Here is a 9,019-nt window from a genome sequence, read left to right as displayed (position 1 = left end):
TAGATTCAGTATGCAGGCCAGCCAGCTCGGTTAGATGCAGGCCGCTCTAGAAGGTCCACTTATCGGCCAGGGCAGAAGCCCCCTCAGCCACGACGAATGCAAGGATCTACTCACTCACGAGAGGGAGCCAATGCCTCGGCGGTTGTCACAGGTCGATTAGCATTTTACAAGATAGTGCTCTTTCTATTTGATCTTGGGGCAACCCATTCATATATAGCCAGGATGTTCTCCGAAAAATTAGAAATACCATCGAGGTACTCAGAGTTTTTGACGGCACTACCTTCGGGAGAGATCATGGCATCCACGCACTGGCTCGAGTAGTGTCGGTCATTAGCGGACAAAGAGCTCTTTTGTGATCTGATAGTGCTAGAGATGACCGACTATGGTATCTTTGGAATGAACTTTACGATCGGATACGGTGCTACCATAGAGTCGTAAAGTCATTTTCCAACTCAAGGGTCTGCAATTTGAATCTGACGGGAACCAAAGAGAAAGGCCAAGAAGTTTCTCTCATCTATGAAAGCACACTACTGGATTTAGGATGTATAGGATTCCTAGCACACGTAGTCAACGCCACCAGACAAGAACCAACAGCAGAGGTTCGAGTGATGTGACTACCAGCTTCCACGAGGAGTTACCGGGCTTAGCACGACGGGAGATTGACTTTGAGATAGAGCTCATTCCCAGTACAAATCCTATCTCCAAAGCGCCTTATCGCATGGCTCCAGGTGAGAATCAAGGAACTTGTGAGCAACCACAGGAGTCGCTTGACAAGGGTTTCATACTTCCGAGTCATTCATGGGGAGCGCTTGTATTGTTCGTGAAGAAGAAGGATGGAAGCATGCGATTGTGCATAGACTACAGATCAATGAACCAAGTCACGATCAAGAACAGTATCCCTTCCCGAATCGATGACCTGTTTGACCAGGTGAAGGGAGCCGCAGTGTTCTCTAAGATAGATCTCGGATCAGGTTATCATCAGAGAATTAAGGATATACCCAAGACAGCATTCGAAACCGATACGGACATTACGAGTTCGTAGTCATGCCCTTTAGCGTGACCAATGCTCTAACTACATTCATGGATCTCATGAACAGTATTCGGGAGTATTTAGATAAGTTTGTTATTGTATTTATCGATGACATTCTTATCTACTCAGAACTCGGGAAGAACACACAGAGCACCTGAAACTAGTATTGCAGACCCTTCAGTAGAACCAGCATATACGCCAAGTTCACGAATTTTGGCTAGGTCGGTGTCCTTCCCGGGTCACATCATCTCAAAGGATGGTATTATGGTAGATCCCAGCAAGATAGAAGCGGTAAGTAACTGGAAGAGACCTAAGAACGCCGGTGAAATCGGGAGCTTTCGGGATTAGCAGATATTACGAGAAAGTTTGTAGAGGACTTCTCCAGATAGCCTCCCCATGCTCTTACCGGAAAGAGCAGAAATTTCGGTGGACGGAGGGTGTGAGAACAAATGAGCTAAAAGGAGATTGACCCGTGCTCCCATTTTGGCTCTACCAGACACCAGCGGCTTTGACATCTATAGTGATGCCTCTAAGTTGGGACTAGGAGCGATCTTGATGCAAAATGGCAAGGTGATCGCCTATGCCTCCGACAACTCAAGGATTATGAGGAGAATTACCCTACTCATGACCTTGAGCTTGTAGCAGTGTTGCTCTCAAAATTTGGAGACATTACTTATATGGAGCTCGGTGCAGAGTGTATCATCAGAGTCAAGTACTTCTTCACTCGAAGGATCTGAACATGCGACAGCGCAGATGGCTTGAGCTGGTCAAAGACTACGATATAGACATCCTCTACCATCCAGGGAAAGCCAATAAGGTAGCCGACGCACTTAGCAGAAAATCCAGTGTTACCTTATTATCTCTTACAGCCATGTCACCGCCCCTACAGAAGGAGATCGTAGATTTCGATCTTGAACTCATCGTTGGACAGCTCTCTACTATGACCTTAGAGTCTACCTTGCTTGGTGATATTCAGTCAGCTCAGGAGCAGGACCCTGAAATTCAGAAAATCAAGCAAGGGCTAGCAGAATCAGAAAGTAGAGAATTCAGAGTGTCCGATAGCGGGGTATTGTATTTTGGTGACAGACTCTGTGTTCCAGATCAGGAGGAGCTACGGAGACAGATTTTAGATGAGGCTCACAAGACTCCCTATGCGATGCATCCAGGTTCCACCAAAATGTATCAAGACCTGAAGAAACGTTTTTGGTGGCCCGGGATGAAGCGAGACATCGCCAGATATGTTAGCATCTGCCTCACCTGTCAGAGGGTCAAGGCAGAACATCAGCGACCAGGAGGAGTTCTGCAGCCTATACAGATTCCAGAATGGAAGTGGGAGGATATCTCTATGGATTTCATAGTGGGACTGCCCAGAACCATCTGGGTAATAGTCGACAGGTTGACTAAATCAGCCCACTTCTTAGCTATCAAGATATCCTACTCCATGGAGAAGCTAGCTCGGTTGTATCTCCAGGAGGTCGTCGGACTACATGGAGTCCCACGAACCATCATTGACAGCAGATTCACATCACACTTCGGAGTGTGTACAGTCGGCGTTGGGCACTAAGTTAAAGTTGAGCACAGCATTCCATCCTCAGATAGATGGACAGCCGAGTGAATCGGTACTCGAAGATATGCTCCCAGCGTGTGCCCTAGACTTCAAGGGAAGTTGGTGCAAATACCGAGCTTAGCGAATTTGCATACAACAAATACTATCGAGCCACTATCGGCATGGCACCTCACGAGGCTCTCTATGAGGTGTATATCTCCAATCAGCTCGTATGAGAGTGGTGAACAGAAGACTGGAACTTGAGACGGATCTAGTAGCAGATACCACCAGCGGTATAGCTGTTGCAGATCCTGAGGATATTAAAAGCTATCTTGATACAGGCTGAGACCCTTAGAGTTTTCGATCGGGATACGGTGTTCCTCGAGTAGCTCCATGAAGGAGTGATGCATTTTGGGAAGAAGGGCAAACTTAGTCCCGGATATGTGGGACCATACCTTATCGCTAAGAGTGGGCAAGGTAGCATATGAGCTAGAGCTACAGAAATGTCATTGTCCACAACGATTTCATGTCTCTATATCTTGAAGAAGCATACGGATGCCACCGGTGATTGAGCTCCGGATCCGCCAAGACCTCATATGATAGTCGGCCTATTCGGATAATAGACCGAGCGGTTAAGAAATTGCGAAACAAGGAAGTACCATTAGTCAAAGTCATTTGGCACGGTCACACAGCAGAAGAGGCAACTTACACATTGAAAAAACATCCAAATCAAAATAGTTATGAAGAACCATTGTGCAAAATCAGTAAATGTAACGCCCGAAAATTCTCAAAACTATTTTAGGAATATTCTATGATTTTTCTGGAATTATTAGATATTTTTTCCGGAATTTTCCGAGTAGCGGAAGTAGCAAAAATTATTAGAAAGGTAAAATGGCCTAAGCGGGAATCGAACCCGGGACCTCTCGGGTCCGCTAAACCTTTAGTTAGCCTTAGTAACCGGTGAACCCAGCAGGGCCGTGCTGAGAGAAAGGAAAATCAAATATATTTATAATTGAGTTAGGCCAAAATACCCACTTAATATAAATTAAAAACTTAAGTTGGTTTGGGTTATTTTTAATTTGGTTCGGCAACCTCTTCCCCTCCAAACCCTCACGCCGAACACCTCTCCCTCTCCTCCCTCTCTCGGCGCCAACCACAAGGAGAACTAGGGTTCCATCCCTAGGGTCCCAAGGTCACTTTCCGGCGACGATTTCAGCACAAGGACGTTCCCCTCCGCGAGTAGAGCACGTGGACGCGAGCGAATCGTCGAGAAGTCGTCTCCACCGAAATTTCTAGCGATTAGATTTGTAAGAAATCTAGCACACAAGGTAAGAAACCCCTCACCTGCAGTATAAGTAGCTCCGTTTGGTTTTATACGCACTAGTTTAGCTATATGTAGTTTTTTATCGACGCATAGGGTGAATTTGACCCTCCTCGCAGATTTAGGGATTTAGTGAGTACTTCTAGATGGGTCGGACACGTATTCCCTCTTCAGTGGGGGTTCCTAGACGTTGTCGGGTGCCTAGAAGTGGTCTCCCTAATAGAGGGGAGAGTTGGGGCACACTAGGTGTTCGATAAAATAGCTAGTTAAGTTAAAATGCAAATTAGGCATTTTAATAGCTCAGTTAAATGTATTAGAAGCATTTAAATCAGTAAATCAGTTTATTTTAGCTTATATGGGACTACGGTCCAATGGGTGGGCTCCCACAGTCGCCTCTAGGTTCAGACAACCTAGCTCTAGGTTCAGATAACCTAGAAACAACAAGTTAAACCAGTTAGCTATATTCAGTATTTTATTTTCAGTGGCACTGTACTGGATCAGATATCCATTGGGTTGGACTCCCACAGTCGTCCCTAGGTTTAGATAACCTAGTTAACCCTACTAAATTCGGGACTTGCAAACCCGGTCTAGTTAGGGATGCGCGCACAGCAAGTACAGTTGCCGGGCCCAAACAGCATGATTATGTATTTTCACTTATTATGAATTAGTTTTCAAAGCTCAAATTAGTTATGTTAGTTGAGTTGGAATTCAGTATCAGTTTAGCTACAGTTTAGCTTATTATATGTTCAGTTCAGTTATCTTTATTGATTCATATGATTAGTTGTCATGCCATGATTGTATGCTTATATGTCATGCCATGTTTAGTTTATTCAGTATACTTAGCATATCTTTTCAAACAACATGATTTAAAATTATAATTGCATCGTATGCATGTTTTAGTGAGGTAGATGGTTTCTTACTAAGCTTTTTAGCTTATAGATACTATTTTCCTTATACTGCAGATACAGGTAAAAGGAAAATGGACTAGCAGTGGAGGCTGGAGGTCAATGCAGATCGAGATGGTGTGTGTGGCAGGAACATGGAATAAAAGATCCTTAGGGGATCTAGCAAGCTTAAACAATTGAACTTTTAGTATTTCTATTTTCACGCACTTTTAATTGTTAAATGCTACGAACTAGTAAACCATGCTTTATATCCAGTTTAGAATGCTAGCTTTATGTCATTAGAATATATTCTATGGATTGTATAAGTGAAATGTGAGATTTTGGCACGAACAAGTGCTGAAATTAGAGCTTAACTGCAAAATCAGAAACCCCCAATCGATCGGTGGATCGATTGGGGGGTCCCAATCGATCGGTGGATCGATTGGGGGGTCTCAATCGATCAGCTGATCGATCGGGCAAATTGCTCCGCGAACTGTAGGTTTCTGGATCGATCAGCCGATCGATCCAGCAATTTCTATCGCGAATAGAAGGTTCGGGGATCGATCACTGGATCGATTGGTCAGTCTTGATCGACCAGCCGATCGATCCAGAATATCGTCCCGAGCACAGTAGCGTGCTGGATCGATCACTGGATCGATCCAACCTACGTCCCGTGTACAGTAGCCGGCTGAATCGATCCCTGGATCGATCCGACGTTCCAATCGATCAATGGATCGATTGGGAGGTCTGATAACAGCTGGAAAACATTTATTTCAGTTCCTTGACCATAGGGGATGTAGTATATGCTAGGTATACTTTAGATTACACCCTTTAGCATGTATAGAATCAAGAAATGTTAGCAGCTTAGAAAATTTCAAATTAGTACAGCTTCCGCATCTAGATTTTATGATGGTCCGCGAGTAGTTAGCACAGCTTAATATGATGATCGGCCTTACAGCCTAGTTAGTAGAAGGCGGGTCGTTACAATTCCACTAGAGAACTATTATTGAACTACCGTACCAATCCCAAATTACATTTTTGGGCTCCTTCTTATTATGAGTGTGTTAGTCTCCCTGTGTTTAAGATATCGAATGTCCACTAATTAAGTGAGTTACTGACAACTCATTTAATTAATATCTTAGTCCAAGAGTAGTACCACTCAACCTTATCATCATGTCGGACTAAGTCCACCTGCCACAATCCTTATGAGCTCCTCTTGATGACATTATCAACCTAGTATCTCTAGGACACAACTTCCTTCTATAATCAACAACACACACTATAAGTGATACCATTTCCCAATTTATCGGGCTTATTGATTCATCGAACTAAATCTCACCCATTGATAAATTAAAGAAATAAATATCAAATATATGTGCTTGTTATTATATTAGGATTAAGAGCACACACTTCCATAATAACTGAGGTTTTTGTTCCTTTATAAAGTCAGTATAAAAGAAACGACCTCAAATGGTCCTACTCAATACACTCTAAGTGTACTAGTGTAATTATATAGTCAAGATAAACTGATACCTAATTACACTACGACCTTCTAATGATTTGTTCCTTTCCATTTTGGTCGTGAGCTACTGTTTATAATTTATAAGGTACTTATAACATCATCTACTGCATGTGACACCACATGCTATGTTATCTACAATATAAATTAATTGAACAACTACAAACAAATGTAGATAATTTGACCAAATGTGATTCTTTATTCAAAACAAATGTTTACAAAAGCTTAGGCTTTCGGTATACACTCCAACAATGGGAGTGGCTAAGTCTAGGTCAGTAGACCGATCTAATGGATTTGGATTTGGTTTCTATGCTGAATTGTAGATCGATTTGGTCCTATAAAAGAAGGCCATGGATGAGGCTCATATATCAACTTCTAAGTTCACCAATTCTATCTGACTCCGAAATGCCAATGCTATATCAAGACATTGCTTCGACAACCAAGCTAAGTTCATATCATCAATTGTCGGTATAACATTGTAATTGCTTTCTTAATTGTTTTTCATGCTTTATTTGTTCAAGATGGTGAACTTGTTACTGATTCTATTTCTTTGTAAGAAACAAAGTTTTTTTTATTTTGAGAAAGAGATTAATGGTGAATTGCATATCGAAAGTGGTCCACGACTGCGAGCCTTGGATTAGTAGCCGTCAGGCTGTGAACCAAGTAAAAACGAAGTGTGTATTTGTGTGTGCTTGTTTTGTTTTGTTTATTTTCCGTTTCTAGCTTTGAAAAGAGTTAAAAGAAGTTTTCGAAAAACATAAAAAAGTGACAAGCATTATTCAATCCCTAATTAGTGCTCTTTTCGATTCTACAATTTGTTAGGGTCGATTGATAACAGAGGGGAGGGGGTGAATAGCTCGTCGCACTTCGATTGCTTGCTTTGATGATGTTGTTGCAGCGGAAAACACTCAAGCAACTCTCACAATGCTAACACAAGGGATTTACTTAGTATCCACCTCAAGAAGAGGTGACTAATCCAAAGATCCACGCACAACACACTCTCCACTATGAAAAATATTCCTTCTCGGTAACTACCGAAGGTGGAGAAACCTTGTACAAGACTCACACAATAAGATACAGCACACGGAAGAAGGAAATATAAGTATACAAAAAAAAACCTCTCCTTGCTTAATCTTGTTATTGAAGAATGCCTCTTGAACCTTGGAAGTGCAACAACACTTATCCCCAAGAGCTTCCAAGAACTGGCGGTGAGTCTTGAAGAAAATCGCGTGAGCTGGAGAAGAAGAGTTACAACATTTAAATACTTCGTCGCCTTTATATCTGCGCTTCTAGGGCTTCCAATCGATTTGGGCTCCTTGGTGTCGGCCTTTTTGCATGTCACGAGGCACTCCAAATTAATAAAGATTGAAACTCACATAAACTAAATGAAACACGTGTAGTAAGGAGTCCCAAGTCGTATTTTTCCAAGGTTAACTAGTGAATGTGTGTTAATTCTAGAATTAATTCACAAATCGACTTCTTACATCATCAAGCTAACAACAATTAAGCATCATTGATTCAAATGAGTTAATTAAACTACCTTCCATTCAAGTTCACAGAAATAAAACTTTCAAGCATTCTACATTCACATTCTCAATAGCTTAAACTCACACTTAAGTTCTCATTGCAATTACAAGAACCGAAAATAACATTCCATTCTCTAACACAATCAATTTCAACATTCAACTCATTAACCAAGACTTAAATTCAAAGTTTCAATCAAGAATATTAATAGAGGTAGACAATGAAAATGTTAAGTGACTCATTCTACATTCAAACATAAACATAGTACCACAACTCCAATGCATAGAATGAAAGTTAGTTAGCTAAATACCAATCTAAACAACTAGTGTTAATCAGAATTCCCAATTCAAAACAAACACTAGATTGCAAACTAATTAGTTAGCTATAATTAGTTACATACATAAAATTCAGATTACAAACTAAGTTAGTAGCTTAGTGTGGTTGATATTGCAGAAATCTAAATCAAAATAGAATTGGCATTACAAAAGGGATTCAAACAAATAGAAATAGCAAAGAAATAAATCAGATATGAGGATCTGAGCTAGTTTGAGAACAAACCAAGAGAAAACATAAAGAATACTAAACCCTAAACATTTCACAAACCAAAACCGAAGCTAAAACCTCAACAATCTGTTGGAAACAGAGTAACCTCTGGGAAACACCCTTCGGGTGACCACCGACGACAAAACAAACTTCCAACTAATCCAACAGACTCCTCATAGCATCTGGGAAACACCCTCGATCTCACAATCGGCTGAAGTTTTCAACGTACGAAGAAACAGCAGCTGAATCTGGATTTTGCGCACACTCGATTGACTGATCAAATCCAGTCGAATGCAACTGATGAAATGGGGAGGAAATGCGATCAGAAGCTTCTGGGAAACACCCTCGAGAGCATCCGATGCTGATGGAAATCCAGAACTGGGAAACACCCTCGAGCTGGATTGCGGCGGACAAAACAAGCACTGCGGACTGGGAAACACCTTCGACCGCTCTCTGTGACCTCGGACGAAGATCGCCGGAGCTCGGGAATCGTCGGCGATGAAGAAGAATTGCTCACTGATCTGGAATTTGGAACGGGGACTTCGGCGTCGCGGTGGAGAAGAAGAAGCTACAGTGGAATGTCGCGAGGAAGCCGAGCCCAGCTCTCACTATAGCTTCTCGCTGGATTTAAACCCCTCCTCATCTGATCGGA

This window comes from Zingiber officinale, chromosome 4B (genome assembly GCF_018446385.1).
Source record: "Zingiber officinale cultivar Zhangliang chromosome 4B, Zo_v1.1, whole genome shotgun sequence".
In the NCBI taxonomy this organism is placed as follows: Eukaryota; Viridiplantae; Streptophyta; class Magnoliopsida; order Zingiberales; family Zingiberaceae; genus Zingiber; species Zingiber officinale.
The sequence above is the reverse complement of the archived record's forward strand: the minus strand, read 5'-3'. Positions refer to the sequence as shown.